The sequence below is a fragment of the Triticum aestivum genome, chromosome 7B (genome assembly GCF_018294505.1).
Source record: "Triticum aestivum cultivar Chinese Spring chromosome 7B, IWGSC CS RefSeq v2.1, whole genome shotgun sequence".
In the NCBI taxonomy this organism is placed as follows: Eukaryota; Viridiplantae; Streptophyta; class Magnoliopsida; order Poales; family Poaceae; genus Triticum; species Triticum aestivum.
The window spans coordinates 316,306,534-316,324,341 of record NC_057813.1 but is presented as its reverse complement, the minus strand read 5'-3'; the positions used below and the strand labels follow the sequence as shown (position 1 = coordinate 316,324,341).

At 39.4% G+C, this 17,808-nt stretch overlaps 1 long non-coding RNA gene across 1 annotated transcript; it reads right to left on the bottom strand.

Moving 5' to 3' along the window:
* Nucleotides 1-3,730: 3,730 nt before the first annotated feature.
* Nucleotides 3,731-5,144, bottom strand: LOC123156195 (uncharacterized). The gene is made up of 3 exons (XR_006477906.1): nucleotides 4,285-5,144; nucleotides 4,089-4,198; nucleotides 3,731-3,943 (listed from the first exon to the last, which is right to left on the bottom strand). It is a non-coding gene; the product is annotated as an uncharacterized lncRNA (long non-coding RNA).
* Between the last annotated feature and the right edge of the window lie 12,664 nt (nucleotides 5,145-17,808).

Here is a 17,808-nt window from a genome sequence, read left to right as displayed (position 1 = left end):
TAGGTAGCATCATATTCTCATGAACATTAGAATCATTACCAAGAAACGAAAATACCTGGTAATTCAATTGGCGTGCGCGAGCTCTAGTAATTGGTCCAGTATGTATAGTAGCAAGGGCTATGGGTGTAACAACGGTATTGATGTCCTCATCATGTAGGGATAACAGTCATGTTATTTTGAGAAGACACGATTGCTTTATTAGTATACTTGAAGTATTATTGTTTTTATGTAAATATTAAACTTTTTTTTGAATCTTATGGATTTGTATATTCTTGCCAAAATAAAGAAAATTGCATTGATAAATATGTTAGGTAGCATTCCACATCAAAAATTCTGTTTTTATCATTTACCTACTCGAGGACGAGGAGAAATTAAGCTTGGGGATGCTTGATACGTCTCCAACATATCTATAATTTTTTATTGTTCCATGCTATTTATATTATCTATTGTGGATGTTTTATACGCATTAATATGCTGTTTTATATTATTTTTTGGGACTAACATATTAACCTAGAGCCTAGTGCCAGTTTCTGTTTTTCCTTGTTTTTGACTTTTACAGAAAAGGAATATCAAACAGAGTCCAAATGGAATAATACTTTACGATGATTTTTCTTGGACTAGAAGAAACCCATGAGACTTGGAGAGGAGGCTAGAAGACCTATGAGGCGGCCACAAGCCATGGGGAAACACCCCAGGGGCGTCACCCCTGGCTTTTGGGCCCCTCGTAGACCCTCCAGCCCTAATCTTCGCACTATAAATCCTCAAATATTCTCCCTATAGTAGAGGGCGTACATAAAATACTTTTCCACCACCGCAAGCCTCTGTTCCTGTGAGATTACATCTTAGGGCCTTTTCAGCACTCCACCGGAGGGGGATTCGATCACAGAGGGCCTCTACATCAACCTTGTTGCCCTTCCGATGAAGCATGAGTAGTTTACCATAGACCTAAGGGTCCATAGCTAGTAACTAGATGACTTCTTCTCTCTCTTAGATCTTTAATACAATGTTCTCCTCGATGTCCTTGGAGTTCTATTCGACATAATCTTCTTTTGCGGTGCGTTTTTTTAGATCAGATGAATCATGGATTTATGATCAGATTATCTATGAATATTATTTGAGTCTTTTCTGAACTCTTTTATGCATGATTAAACTATCTTTGTATTTCTCTTTTAACTATTGGTTTGGTTTGGAACTAGATTGGTTTTTCTTGCAATGGGAGAGGTGCTTAGTTTTGGGTTCAATCTTGCGGTGTCCTCACACAGTGACAGAAGGGGTAGCGAGGCACGTATTTCATTGTTGTTATCAAAGATAAAAAGTTGGGGTTTATATCATATTGCTTGAGTTTATCCCTCTACACCATGTCATCTTGCTTAAGGCGTTACTCCGTTCTTATGAACTTAATAATCTAGATGCATGCTGGATAGCGGTCGGTGTGTGGAGTAATAGTAGTAGATGCAGGCAGGAGTCGGTCTACTTGCCACAGACGTGATGCCTATATTCGTGATCATTGGCTTAGATATCGTCATAATTATGTGCTTTTCTATCAATTGCTCAACAATAATTTGTTTACCCACTGTATGTTTTCTTCAAGAGAGAAGCCTCTAGTGAAACCTATGCCCCGGGGTGTATTTTCCATCATAATTTTTAGATCTATAAACCAAAAAAACCAAAAATACCTTGCTGCAATTTATTTATATTTATTTTAGTTTGCTCTTCTATTTATGTTTTATACATATGTCTATTAGATCTAACTCTTGTTCGTGACCGTGAAGGGATTGAAAACCCTCTTCTCGCGTTGTGTGCAAGTGTTTGTTAGTTTGTGCAGGTGCATATATTGGAGACTTGCTTGTGCCTCCTACTGGATTGATACATTGGTTCTTAACTGAGGGAAATACTTATCTCTACTTTGCTGCATCATCCTTCCTCTTCAAGGGAAAAATCAACGCAAGCTCAAGAAGTAGCAGGAGTCAAGTGAGGTCACTTGATCATAGGTCATACTCATCGTTAAGCTCAAAATGGGATTGCCATTTTTTATTTAAGCATTTTGATGTATTCACATCTTGTTGAGTTGCTTTAGCTCATGTCTTGGAGTAAAGCTTGTCTAAGATGGAATGACATACCTTGGGTTGTGGTGTTGGTCTTGATCATGTAGTTGAACTTATATTGGATGCTCAAGGTTGATGTAGTCCATCAAGAGTTGGGAGCACCACTAGAAGTTGAAGTTCATCTTTCTACATGGGTTTGTCTTGCAAGGAATAGCACTTGTGTATCGAAATTAACAGTCATGAAATTTTACATATTGAAATAGTCAAAGGATATGTTGGATGAGTTCATGCTTCCTTGAAATCAACAACCAACTCATAGAAACTTGGTGATATAGAAATTGCTCAAGATGTGAGTGACTTGCAATTTCCTACATTGTGGCTCATCCAAGTACCTATATGGGTTAGATAACATGCAAGGATATATATATATACTAGCAAAAAAAGCCCGTGCGTTGCAACGGGAGAAAAATAATAACATCACAACCCATCACTGCACACACAATCTGCTTCATCCACTTGAACACGGTAACCAATCCGTCTCGTAGTTATCCTTCTTCCCGCCGTTGTTGACATTCACCTAGTCGCGACGTGTCTGAACGTGGTCAATCTCAAGGCGATGAACTCACCCACCACACTGTCATTGAACCACACCAGCACAAGAGAACATTTTTTATAACTTTAAAACCTAATCTTGTCGAGCTAGACCGTGAGGGCTGCCTTCCACGAATTGCTTCCTAATGTTCGTGATTGTTACATACTGAAATTTTTCTCACAACCAATATTTGTTAATTTGGTAAAATTTGTATAATATCAACCTTCAAATTTGGAGTATAGTAAATGAAAAAAAGATGAAACATAATTGTTTGCAACAGTAATCTAAATTGTTAACAAATCACCTAATGATATACACATTTCCATCTATAAATCTTCAATACATATTACTACAAAAAAGATCATCTACCCATTACGAACAAACTGAGATTTATCAGGAAACCACTCAGGAGTGTAGTACAATTTGTTCACATTGACAACATACTCTCCGATTTGCTCTTGAGAATTAAGAACGATACCAATACAAAACTTATTTTTTACATCCACATGAAGCCAATGGTAGTGATACAAATAAAAAAGCGGCTAATCAATCGGCGTAACTACCGCTCGCCAAAGTACGACTCGCACGCGAAGCAGCCTCACCTTTCTTGGATATGGCATCAAGTTCATGATCGATTCCTACGAACTTCACGACAAACCCCAAAACTGCATAGATGTTTCTTTCGTGAAATAAATGATAGATGCAATCATGAGAAGATCGTTACTAAATGAACAGATAAATAAAGAGGATTTTAAGCCTGTGCATTGCAATGGGATAAAATGGTGGGATGCAGAACCAGCTCTATCATAGGGTTGAGTGTTCGGGGTGCAGAAGCAGCTCCGCCTAGGGTTGAATGTTCTTAGGGGAGGGCAGTAGCAGCAGATCATTTGAGCTAGTTGAGACCAGTGCGTGTGTGTTTTTACATTTTCTTGATAGTATATTTGTATTTTCAATAGTAACTTATTTGTATTTCTGGTGCAAGCAATAAATAAGCAGTTGCAAGCACACCAAATACATACATTAATCCACTACTCAATACATACTGGATCACAGTGCTAAAGTCTGTTTCTACTTACAGAGTTTACATCTTTTTTAGATGATACAAAGCACAACACGTGCTCTCAGGCGAGAGCATAGAGCATTAGTATTGGTGTGCATATGACACAATTACACGACAAGGCAACGGACTTAAGCATTAGTAGTGGTGTGCATATGACACAATCACAAAATGTAGTACTGCAAGCCAGCGCACGTGTATGTTTACTGATAGAATGCCAAACATATGCATCTCCGTCGGGCATTTGTGCTAGTAATGAGAGAAAAAGGGAAACTGAATTAGCGTACTATTAACATTTAAGCACTGAAAATAAGAGGGAAAACAGATGCGTGTGTAAAAAAAAGAGGGAAAACTGAGACACCAGTAGCCACCTCATTGATGACGCTAATTATACCTGAGAAACCATTTATCCATCACATCTCCAGAATCTGCAGAGGACCCTCGTGCAGGAGCAAGGGAATCAAGCTCATCGAAGAAAATTACTCATGGGCGTGCTGATCTAGCCTGAAATGGACAGTGAAAACTGAAAACCCGAGTATATGTGCATATTTCATGGCAATTACAAACATGGCTTGTGCAGATGGATATACCTTCTCAAAGATGTCCCTGATATTCCTCTCTGACTCTCCAACATACATGTTTATCAGTTCTGGACCTTTTACGCTAAGAAAGTTTAATGAGCATGCTTTTGCAAGTAATGTCTGAAAATTCTAAAGAAAACATCCTAGTAAAGTAATTTAATGAGGAAACATTGGTTCAGCAAGAAGGAAAGAGCACAAAGAGCTGTGAAAATTCACATCAAAGTAATTTGATCTCACAAGAGAAGTTGAACAAGCTAACTAAGCATAGTGGCAAGCTCATGAATGTATCGCCCCATCTGCCTGCATGAGATGGGCTGCAGAAAATGCATTGATTGTATCATGGGATTGGGGCTACATCAACATACTGAAGATGTATAGATAACTGAAAATATATATCAACCTATCATGAGTGTGAGAGAAGTGAAAAACAAGGAATTGGTGGTAAAAATCACCACCGTTATAATTGTCATTTATGATCTTACTGAAAAAAGTACCAGGGTGAGCAATCAAAAAGAAAAATCATGCATACTAATAGGAAAATTGCAGAGCCATCATTAAACCTATATTTTTACAAATGTGAATAAAAATGGGAAGAACAGTACCAATATTTTTTGCTGAAATTAATGAATGGATTGTCCCAATTTAACTTGGAGGATGAAACTTTCCAAGTTTGGATGCCCCAAAATTGTACAGAAACTAAATCAATAAAATGGTCGTGCTAAAAGACATCATCTTTGAGAACTCCTTTATTCAAGGCAGCCTACTGGGTGTGCTTGAATTGGACCAGGTGATGGGCAGCAGCAACGTTTGCAGCCCATAATTGCTCACCTCATGGTTACTCACCTCCATGCAAGAACCAAGAACCAACACTTCTGTACATACTAATTACTCGATACATATCCTATAACAAGTTAATGTTATGTCATTATAAAACTTGATAGAGTCTAGTAATACTTGGATGGAAAAATAAATGCTCTGCAAGCATACAGCTGAAGCAGAATACCTTATCAGACATGACTCTCTTTCTATTTCGCAGGTAAGTTGTGACAGCAATACAGTAGCCAAAAGTCAAACCCAATTAAGGTAATAATAAGTATGCTCCCCTCAGAAATATAACCTAAGCTCCTAAAGAAAAAGAAGAAACAATGGTCAGTCTCATGCAAGAAATTCTGAAGAAAAAGATGAGACATACTTTCTCGACCTTTGGAAACAAAGATGCAGAAAAAGGAGGGACATACAAAACTTATACATGTGGAAGTGCCATCAGATAGCTAGCTGGATCCCCTACTCGTCAGATCCAGTGTAGTGCAACGATGTCATTTGGGGGAGTATATCCGATGTTTAATCAACAGCTGACACTAAGCTTAAATTGGTTGAGCAGGAGTGTTTGCACTGCAGCCTTGTTTTCAATCTCTGCTCATACTACCATTCCCCTTCCAAAACTAACCATCCTATCAACAGTACTGCCAATGTTGCAATCCTTTTTATCTGAGCCAACTGCAGTTGAACCTTGGGCAGAGTCATGTGTGTGGCCGCCCTAATTGAGCATCAAAGCTGAGTCCAGCATCTGTCTGGTGCCACAGCCGCCTCCTTCTCAGCACCGTAGCGGCTGTGCCTCAGGTACCATCCCTTGTTGCGTCCGGCCATGATGATGGGCCTCTCGCTCTGTCCGTCACATGGCCGTTGCCGAACACAGCAGCACCATTGGGAGGTTCAACACACTGGGAGGATTCTAACAACCGCACGATCCAACCTTCTCAGCTCCATGCCCTTCACTCATCAAATTCAATAGACCTACGCGATCTAAAGACGACGGTGTCCTCTAGTGCAGCTGCTCTTGAGTCCGACTGCGTCGTCCTTCTCAAGGCCTTCGACTGGCGTCCGTGGATTTTCCGTCATCTCCACTGTCCCTGACCTCTACCTCCCAGACCTCATCGGTGCCGTTGGGGCGGCGGCACTTGCCCGCGACTGGGGCTTCTTCCACCTCGTCTTGGGGATGTGGAGCTCTAGCGGCAACTGTTGAGCCTGCCAGGTCGACGACGGCGGTCACCTCCAGCGGCACCAGATCAGCGCGTCTCGGGATGGCGGCGCCTTGAGGAGAGAGAGTGGCATGGCACCACGTCGCCTGCAGCCGCCGCCCAGGAGGGGAGGATCGAGCGAATTGAGACGGACGAAAAAAATTGGGTGGAGGAGAAGGGGGCAAGAGCAGAGGAGGGAAGGGGAGGAGAAGAGGGGCGGATCGAACCCTAGCTCGCAGCACCGGATCGAGCGTCGCCGGATCGGTCGCCTCCTAGGATCGGGAGGTGAGGAGAGCCCGTGCTTCTGTGTGCTTGAGGACTACGGGTTGGATATTGGATACTACAGGGGGAGTTTTGGAAAACAGCCTAAATGAAACGTTTTTATCACTTATTAAGAAAGGACTGCGGGTTCAATAAAGAAAAAACAAAAGGACTTTTTCGCAAAAAGCCTGTGGCGGTGAACCTGAAGACCCAATCCACGCTTTATTATTAGGGAGAGATATAGGACAACACTATTCTAATCCCAAGATTAGAATAATTATTTGGATCACCATCACCCTATATAGGCCCGATTAGGTGTTCCTGAACTAAAAAAAAAAGGACCCGACCCAACCGGCTCCTTCGCAACCCCCGACCCACCCGCTGCCCACCTCCTACCCCACGACCTTCTCCTGATCCCGTCGTCTCCCCCACCTTCTCCCGATCCCGCCGCCATCCCCGCCTCCGCCCACACCTTCCTCCGCTGCGCCGCCATTCCCGCCTTCTCCAGGCTCGCCTCTGCCCACGCCTCCCTCTAACGCGCCGCCGTCCCCGCCTCCTCCCATCTCATCTCCATCCTTGCCTCCTTTCGCCGCCGCACTAAGGTTCCCCAGGCCCCTCCACCCGCTGTCGCCACCCCTCCTTTCCCTCCCAGCGCGCTGCCGCCGGCCCTCACCTCCTCCCCCTTCCAGCAGACCATCGGCAGCCCGCACCCTTCCCCTTCCCAGCATCCTCCGATGATGCGCCGGCCCTCCCCATCCCGAACCCCGCCTCCTACGCTGCGCCGCCACTCAACCACACCTCGAGCCCCACCTCCGCCACCGCGCCACCATATCCCTGCCACCGTCAAAACTTGATGGTCGTTCGAGCTTCACCATGGTGGCGACCTTCCCGCAAGCTTCTGGCAAAAAAGCACCAGTGCCATTCACCTGCGGCACCTCCGCCGCGGGCCGTCAACCTCACGCCATCGCTGCCCAATCCTCGCTTGTTGTTGTCCCGGCTGCGGCGGCGCCCTCCTTCCCCCCGGCCCATCCACCCCCTTGGTCGCTGACGCGGATCTGACGCATGTGTCCTCCCTGGATCCAGCTTCATCCGAGGTGTGCGTGAGGGCATGTCGCGGTAGCGCCCTCTGAAGGTCGCGGTCAATGCCTTGGGTAGGTCGTGAGCACTCCGTCCGTCCAATCTGACTACAGTCCAATCTGACTCCAGATTGCTGATCTCCGTGCGTGAGGGCAGGTCGCGGCAGCGTCCTACTTACTTCATTGTTTCTAAAATTTGGTCTTACAGTCCAATCCGACTCCAAGTTGAAGTTTGATGCATATTGTATGCGATTGTTGTACATTATATCCTACTACACATGCATAACACTTCTTGTCCGATTGCACGTGATTGTGCAATCCAAGGTTGACTCCAGGTTGAAGATTTTAGTAATTCAAAAAAAATTATATAGTCTCGTGCTGGGAGAGGAGTGGAGTCTCCAAAAAAAAGAGCAAGTGCAGATAAAAAATGGACATGTCCCTAAGGTGTCGGTGGTTATGTCAAAAAACGAAATAAACTATTTCAGTGTTTCCTTTTATCTCAAACCAATTAACTTCTGTAATTTCTATAAACATGCATGCCGTGCAAAACCATTGCATTAGAAAGTATGAAGCCGAAAAGGAATTTAAGGGATCTATGTGGTGCCATGTTAGCAAGAAAAACACCACTGAAAAAAGAAGCTCACGTACATTTTTTAGGTAAGCTCATATACATTCAGGGAGACATTTTACTTAGAAAAGTTATTACATACAAAAAAGGTGTGTATAGTGAAAAATCTCAAGAAGTTCAAGGTCATCCATTTAGAAAAGATTCAAAAATTACGCAAATTGGCTCTGTTTTTTTACTAATATCACATAAGTTCAAATACACCGACAACCAAAGTTCGGAGTTCTACTCACAACACACCTTTAAGAAACCTATAAGCGGAGCGGTTCAATGTTTACTAAAACCTCAAATTTCTTCAATCACTAAAGACAGTCAAGAAGATCATAGGAAGTTCAAACAGAAAATAAATAGAGCAGTTCAAAAGTAAAAGACACTTAGAAGTGGATATTTCACCATTTCTAAAATAAAAAACAAGAAGTTCAAATTTTAAAAATAGAGAAGTTCAAAAATCATAAAAAGGACTTTCATTGTTTCTAAAAAAAGTTCTAGAAGTTGAAATTGAAATAATGGACAATTCGATATTTATTAGAAAACTAGGATATTGTCTTTACTAAAAGAAATAAATCAAGAAGTCCAAATTACAAAAATAGAGAAGTGTCATATTTATGACAAAACTCAGATTTTCCTTGTTGCTAAAAATAAAATGAAGAAGTTTAGATTAAGAAAAGGAGAAGTTCGATGGATATAAAAAAACTCAAATTCTTTCTGTTTCTTGGAAAAATAAAAGTATAAAGTTTAATTGAAAAAAATGTTTGATGCTTATTTAGAAACATTTTTTTTCCTACAATAAGACTAAGAAGTTCAAATTAAAATAAAAGAGAAGTCCAAATATTATGAAAAACTCAGATTTTTCTCGTTACTAAAGTATAAAACAAAGAAGTTCAAATTAAAAAAAGGAACAACTAAAAAAGTTTAAAAAATAGAATTTCCCTATTTCCAAAAAAAAAACTAGAAGTTCAAACAAAAATAACGAAGTGGTTCGATGTTTATTTAGAAACTAAGATTTTACCATTATTAAAATACTCAAATATCCCTTAGTATTGAAGAATCAACCAAGGAGTTCAAATTGAAAAAAAAACAGATTAAGAAATAAAACCAGGAAGTCCATATTAAAAAGATGAAGAAGTTCGATGATTATAGAAAACTCAGATTTTCCTCGTTATTAAAGAATGAAAACGAGAAGTTCAAAAATAAAATAACAAGAAGTTCAACTTTTTAAAAATAGAACATTTCAAAGATTTCATAAAAAAGATTAAGAAAAAATAAAACTAGGAAGTCCAATTTAAAAAGATGGAGAAGTTCGATGATTATAAAAAATTCAGAATTTCCTCGTTGTTAAAGAATGCAAATAAGAAGTTCAAAAATTAAATAACAAGAAGTTCAACTTTAAAAGATAGAGCACTTTAAAATTTCATAAAAAAGATTAAGAAAAAACCCAGGAAGTCCATATTAAAAAGATGGAGAAGTTCGATGATTATAGAAAACTCAGATTTCCCTCTTTATTAAAGATTTGGAAACAAGAAGTTCAAAAATAAAATAACATGAAGTTCAACTTTTAAAAATATAATGCTTCAAAATTTCATTAAAAAGGATTAAAAATAAAACCAAGAAGTCCATATTAGAAAGATGGAGAAGTTCGACGATTATAGAAAACTCAGATTTTCCTAGTTATTAAAGAATGCAAACATGAAGTTCAAAAATAAAATAACAAGAAGTTCAAGTATTAAAAATAGAGCACTTCAAAATTCATAATAAAAGATTAAGAATAAACCAGGAAGTCCATATTAAAAAGATGAAGAAGTTCAATGATTATAGAAAACTCAAAATTTCTTCGTTATTAAAGAATGGAAACAAGAAGTTCATAAATAAAATAAAAAGAAGTTCAACTATTAAAAATATAGCGCTTCATAAATTCATAAAAAAAGGATTCAGAAAATCAGATTAAAAATTCATAAAAAAATTAAAAAAATTCACGTAACCGAGAGAAGTTCAGGTGGATAACTGTTAGAAGTTCATGTACTACATGGTGTGTATTTTGTATTAAAAAGAATAAAAAAGTAAAGGCTAAAAGTTGTGTTGTTATAAGTTCAAGTCTTTCGTCGGAGAAAGTTCAAAAAATTATTGTGAGAGAGATTTGTACAAAAGGAATATCATTTGTGTAACACTAATGAATGAATGAAAAAATTACAAGCGCAAATAGGTCACAGAAGTTCAACTGAAAACAACAGGAAGTTCAACTACTACACTGAATGAATTTCACATTAAAACTTTTAAAACCGTTGCGAGTATGAAAAATGATCAACACGAGAAAGTTGCGTGTCTACAGCAGCTTTCCATCGGTATATCACTTGCTCAATTCTGGTGAGTGTTCCGGTGGATGGATGGGGAGCTACGGGCAAAAAAAGCACGTGAAAAATAGAGTGAAGTTCAAGGTTTCATACCGGTAAGTTCAGGTACTTCACGCGATGCATTTTTGACGAATCTGTTTTGCGATAAAGGCAGAATGAATGATCTCTCCGTTTTTGAAATTACTTGAAAACAGTATGGAATCAGAGAAAACTATCAACACGAAAAAGTTTCGCATTTTCCGTAGCTTTCCAAGGGTATATTATTTGCCCCATTCCGATAAAGTTTGTAGAAATTAAGGCGAAAATACATTTTCAGCCATTTTCAAAATAGAATTAAAACCGTAGGGGATTAGGAGAAATAATACATAACAATAAGTTTTTCATTTACTCAAGCTTTCTAACGCTGTATCATTTGCTGCATTCGGACTTAGAGTTAAAAAATTAGCATGAAAATACAAACTCGGTGAAAGTTGTACCGTTTGCTAAATAACTCTTAAACACTTGAAAATTAGAAAAAACTTTCAACATGCAGAATTTGCGCATTTTCGTAAGCTTTCCAGCGCCATATCATATGCCTCATTTGGATTAGCCGTTTAGAAATGGCATCAAAAATACAAACTCGGCTGTTCGGTTTGCGAAATTTTACGATTTTTCAAATTACTCTTTAACCATAAGGAATTAGAGAAAACTATCAACATATGGAAGGAGCGGTTTTACAGCAGCTTCCCAACGCCATATTATTTGCCTCATTCCGATAAACGGTTTATAAATGCAATCAAAAATACGATCCATGTTTTTTATATGAAGAAAAAACGGTTTTCAAAACTGCTCTTAAACCACTTACATTTTGCCAAAAAATTAACTTGTGCCATGATACTCGTGTCCATAGCTTTCCAACAGTATATAGCAAGCCCCATTTGGGCAAAGTTGGCGGAAGTTCAACCTAGCACAGGGGGAAGTTCAGGTCGAACAACTCAGGCAGTAAAGTTGCAAAAAACGCGAGTTCATCACGACTCGAGTGCAAAATCCGCCTATGAGCGAGATTCCTTTTTAAAACGGGTATTTAGTTGCCGAAAATCATTTGCAGATTACACTTATATCACATAGAACACGACTAAGCAGAATAATTCGTGCGGAGAGACACGGTTGCGAAGATAGCCCGAAGGTCGGGTTCGTACAAAGGAAAGTTCAGGCGTGTTACTCAGGCAGTTCAGGTTGTGATCAGAATATTATTCTGATCCCGTGATCAGATTACATATACATATATATAGTCGGTCTATTCTGCTAATATTAGCAGAACAACTATTCTGATAACACTTCCGCACTACACGTTCAACACAAGTGCACGTCATTCTTTGAACCAAGTGTGCTGCAGTACTCACACAAGTGAACTTCTCGTCGGAAAAAACTGCACGCATTGTTTTTTTGGTATTGTTTTCGCTCTAGTTTTTTAACCGTTTATCGGAATGAGACGTGTAATATACCGTTGAAAAGCTATGGATTAGGCGCAACTTCGACATTGAACACTTTTCGAGATTCCACACGGTTTAACAACAGTTTTGAAATGGTGCGTCCCATGACGAGTGGTAGCGAGCGTTTTTTCGCGATTTCTTCTAAACCGCTTATCGGAACAAAGCAAATGATACACCGTTGGAAAGATATCATCGAGGCGCATCTTTTTCATATCTATCATTTTCTTTAATTCGTTACTAAATCGCGGAATTCTGTTTTTCAAAAAAAATTGGTGCTGTTTTCGCTCCAGTTTTCCAACCGTTTGTCGAAATGAGGCGTAAGATACACCGATGGAAAGCTACGGACGAGGCGCAACTTTCATATGTTGAAATGTTTTTGAGATTCCTTACGGTTTTTAGTTAATTTTTGAAAATCATGCGGCTGACGATGAGAGACAACGGCGGTTTTTCGCAAAATTTTTACAAACCACTGGTCGGAATGATTCAAACTATACGCTGTTGGAAAGATATCGACGATGCGGAACTTTTTCATGTAGAACACTCTCTCTAATTCTTTACGGTTTAAGAGGAATTTTGAATTTACCGAAATGTGGACACTCTGTTTTTCACGACACCCAAATCGACGTGGGTACTTCATCCGACTGAAAACCGCACTGCATCGGACGAAAAACCACACTGCATCAGACGGGTAAGAGAACTGCTTGGTTTCTTTTATTCAAACGTAATTTTTTCAAGGACGAGAAAGTAGAGTGCACTTAACATCGGGTGTAAATGAAGCACAACACTATCAAGAAGTGAACCGCATTACTTTTTTTGCTTCCGTAACAATTTTTTGCACTTACAGGATGAACAACATCATATGTCCGACCGCACTGCATCGGACAGGCAAGTGAACCCCGTAAGTTTTCTCTTTTTTCAAACTTTTCTCCGCTTATTTGTGAACCTCATGGTCAAAGTTAGTGAGCCGCGTGGCCCAGACTAGAGAACATCATTTTTTGGTTGGTGAAAGTGAATCGCAGGGCAGAAACTAGTGGACTTCATAAAAAGAAATGAACTTCTTCTGTGTTGATTTTTTATTGTTTTTACAAAGGGAATTTTCTTACAAAGGAACGAAGTTTGTAGACATGATTAGCTTTTTGGGGATTAACAAAGCCGGGAGGTAGTTTAACATAGTCTTCCTCCTTGATTTCACCATTTAGAAAAGAACTCTTAATGTCCATTTAGTATAGAGTGATATCATGGTGATTGTCATAAGCAAGTAAAATGCGAATGGGCTCAAGTCTAGCAACGGGGGCATATGTCTCACCATAGTCCATACCTTCGACTTGAGTGTAGCCATGAGCGACGAGACATGCCTTGTGGCATACAACTTGTCCATCTTCATCTTGCTTATTACAAAACACCCATTTGGTTCCAATGACATTGTGATCGTCGTTGGGCTTTTCAACTAATGTCCATACTTGATTCCTCTCAAAGTTGTGTAGCTCTTCACTTCTTCTTCTTCTTCTTCTTCTTCTTCTTCTTCTTCTTCTTCTTCTTCTTCTTCTTCTTCTTCTTCTTCTTCTTCTTCTTCTTCTTCTTCTTCTTCTTCTTCTTCTTCTTCTTCTTCTTCTTCTTCTTCTTCTTCTTCTTCTTCTTCTTCTTCTTCTTCTTCTTCTTCTTCTTCTTCTTCTTCTTCTTCTTCTTCTTCTTCTTCTTCTTCTTCTTCTTCTTCTTCTTCTCTTCTTCTTCTTCTTCTTCTTCTTCTTCTTCTTCTTCTTCTTCTTCTTCTTCTTCTTCTTCTTCTTCTTCTTCTTCTTCTTCTTCTTCTTCTTCTTCTTCTTCTTCTTCTTCTTCTTCTTCTTCTTCTTCTTCTTCTTCTTCTTCTTCTTCTTCTTCTTCTTCTTCTTCTTCTTCTTCTTCTTCTTCTTCTTCTTCTTCTTCTTCTTCTTCTTCTTCTTCTTCTTCTTCTTCTTCTTCTTCTTCTTCTTCTTCTTCTTCTTCTTCTTCTTCTTCTTCTTCTTCTTCTTCTTCTTCTTCTTCTTCTTCTTCTTCTTCTTCTTCTTCTTCTTCTTCTTCTTCTTCTTCTTCTTCTTCTTCTTCTTCTTCTTCTTCTTCTTCTTCTTCTTCTTCTTCTTCTTCTTCTTTCTTCTCTTCTTCTTCTTCTCTTCTTCTCTTCTTCTTCTTCTTCTTCTTCTTCTTCTTCTTCTTCTTCTTCTTCTCTTCTTCTTCTTCTTCTTCTTCTTTTCTTTCTTCTTCTTCTTCTTCTTCTTCTTCTTCTTCTTCTTCTTCTTCTTCTTCTTCTTCTTCTTCTTCTTCTTCTTCTTCTTCTTCTTCTTCTTCTTCTTCTTCTTCTTCTTCTTCTTCTTCTTCTTCTTCTTCTTCTTCTTCTTCTTCTTCTTCTTCTTCTTCTTCTTCTTCTTCTTCTTCTTCTTCTTCTTCTTCTTCTTTTTCTTATTTATTGGTGGCATTGTCATTCGCTTGTGGAGGTGAAGAAGGAGGTCGAGGTGGTTCATCTTGTTGCACTTCCTCATTTCCTTCATCTTGACATGCTCTACTTGTGGATGCCTCCAAGTCAACTTGTGGTTCACCTTGATGTGAAGTTGAGGCTTCCACTTGAATGCACGAAGTACTCTCCTTCACCTCCATTGGGCGAATTTTGCCAATGGAAAAATCTTGGATTGCTTCCAATGGATTTTTGTCTCCCACATCAATTGGCAATTGCTCTACTTGCAAGTTGTTAGATTCATCAAACTTCACATCTACCGTCTCTTCAACCTTTCGAGTGAAATTTTTGTAGATACGGTAAGTGTGAGAGTTTGAACCATAACCAAGAAGGAAACCTCCATGAGATTTAGGATGAAATTTCGAATGACGATGCTTATCAAGAATGTAGCACTTTGAGTCAAATACTCGAAAGTATCCAACTTGGGGTTTGTTACCAGTGAGTAGCTCGTATGTTGTTTTGTCGAGAAGCTTGTGAAGATATAGTCGATTTGTAGCATGACAAGCTATCTCAACTGCTTGCGTCTTGTATTCATCAAGCATTGTTCTCACCATCTTCATAAGTGTCTGATTCTTCCTCTCAACAACTCCATTTTTTTAGGTGTGTACATAGCCGAGAACTCATGTGAAATCCCTTCTTCGTCAAGAAAGGTATCCACATTGGTGTCCTTGAACTCTATTCCGTTACCACTTTGAACCTTCTTGATATTCACTTCAAATTAGTTTTGGGCCTTGTTGGCGAAGTTCTTGAAGATCTTTTGGATGTGCGATTTGTCATCAAGAAAGAACACCCACGTAAATCTTGAAAAGTCGTCAAAAATGACCAAACCGAAAGAGTTACCAGCAACGCTCTTATAAGCATTAGGACCGAAGAGATCCATGTGAATTAGCTCCAGTGGTCTTCTCGTGCTCATGATGTTCTTCATGGGATGACTTCCTCCAACCTGTTTCCCTGCTTGACAGGCACTACAAAGTCTAGCCTTGTCAAATATAACATCTTTAACACCAAGGATATGATCACCTTTAATAATCTTATCAAGATTTCGCATGCCCACATGACCTAACCTTCTGTGCCATAACCATCCTTTAGAAGATTTAGCTATTAAGCAAGTACGAGGTTGGGCTCTCTTAGTGAAATCAACAATGTATAGATCACCTCTACGAATACTGGTAAATACCATATTATGATTATATCTATGAAACACTTGGCAATGTACTTTGGTAAATAGATTGAAACCAAAGTGGGCTAGTCTAGATATGGAAAGGAGATTGTAACCAAGAGATTCAACGCGCATAACATTTTGAATAGAGCTATCATTGGATATGGCCACCTTACCAACGCCAAGTACCTTACCCTTGGAGTTATCTCCAAAAGCTACATACTTGCGTGGGCCCTCATTTTTAGCAAGCTCACGGAGCATATCTTTATCTCCAGTCATATGATCAGTACATCCACTATCGAGAATCCACTCTTCATTCATTAGCTTTATGACCATGATAATGTGCAAGTTTATGAATTCTAATTGTTTGTCAAATGCTGCTACTAATGACTCCAACATTTCCTTTAGCACACATAAGATCACAGAGCTCAAATAGACATTCATCAAACTTGGGATCAATAGGCTTCATTTTGTAGAAGCCAATAGACTTTTGAAGAGTCTCATCTAGATTTTTCAAGGAATATTTTGGAAAGCATTCCTCAAGGTAATTCCATATAGTATATGTGCATTCAAAGGTTAGCAAGCATATAAGCAAGTTTCTAGGCAATCCTCTAATGATAAGATCAATAGTTCTAAGATTGTGAACCATGTCAAGATACTCATCGGGGGTAGGATGCAAAGGATAAATAGGTTGCCCATAAGGGCTACAAATATACTTGTTCAAATTATATTCATTGAAAATCTCAAGCATCTCATTTTACCATGAACCATAAAACTCCCCATCAAGAATAGGAACTCTGATATGAACCTACAAATATCAAGTGCATCAAGAAATGACTATGTGGCCGTGATGAAGGACAAGATGACAGACATAACAAAAAGACAACTTATTAGTTGTGGAAAGGATGGCAAGTTACATGTGCTTTGTGGTCCAAGGATTGCTAAAATAACTGGTTATATACCTAGCTATGTTACATCTGCGAGGCAACCAGAACCGAAGCAAAACTACTGTCAAGTAAATAACAGAAGGAATATCTTATATGAAGACCAACCTACACAACCGTCTAGGAAGATGCCACCAATACGAAGCAAGAAGGTAACAGTACAAGCATAGAAGAACCAAAGCCAGAAGAAATAACGCACACGTTTTGTACACCTCCATGTAGATTATTTGTTGGGTCCTTGCCAATATGGATAGATTTAGGTAGGTAAACTGAGTCTAATATTTTAGGAGTCCAGACATGTGCGTTTAGTTTACTTGGTAAGAAGATCTTGCCGGATCATTAATTTGAAAAATCCTCAATTAGTTGAGATAAGGCATGAGAGTCTGTTTAAGTCTTAGTTGGTTACATAGGGTTATGTGTCGCCTATATAATAGGCTGGCTCCGGCCATGTACGGGGAGATCAGTTTTTGAATTTTATTTTGAGTATGACATATACAGAAAAACGTCCGAGTTACGGACGACCATATCTTGTGTATTATCTATGATTTTCCCATCGTGGAAATTTACTAGCGACGGAGGGTTGATCATCACATCGACGCCTACGTGCTGATCCGAGGGGGTCATTATCTTTGTTTGTGCATCATCATGTGCGGGTAGAGATTGCTATTGGAGGTTGGGAGGAGGAACACGGGAAAAGAACTGTTGATCTTGCATCGCCGTGAAAGATCAGGCCATCTACATGCACGAATTAGCGTCTCGCTAGTCTGTGCTTCATCAAGTGGTATTCAGAGCTAAGGTTAGTCAGGGCGATTCAATTTGCAATATCGTCTGCGGAGGCGAGCATCAACATGTTGAGCAGGAACATATTGATGGAGGAGGAAGGCATTGGTGAGGTCGTTCTTTTTCACACTCGTTCCGTTGTGAACGAACGACATGTCAATCTGACAATCAATGAGAGTACTGCGGTCAATATGATGAGCATCGAGGTGGTGGAAAAGTTTGGGCTGAAGATGACACCTCTTGAAAGACCATACACGCTGAAGTGGTTCGAAGGTGAAATCCAAATCACGCATCAGATTTTGCTAATTTTTACTTTGGGGAAATATTGTTGTGCGGATTTTTTTTCACGTTTGTCCCGTGCCTAT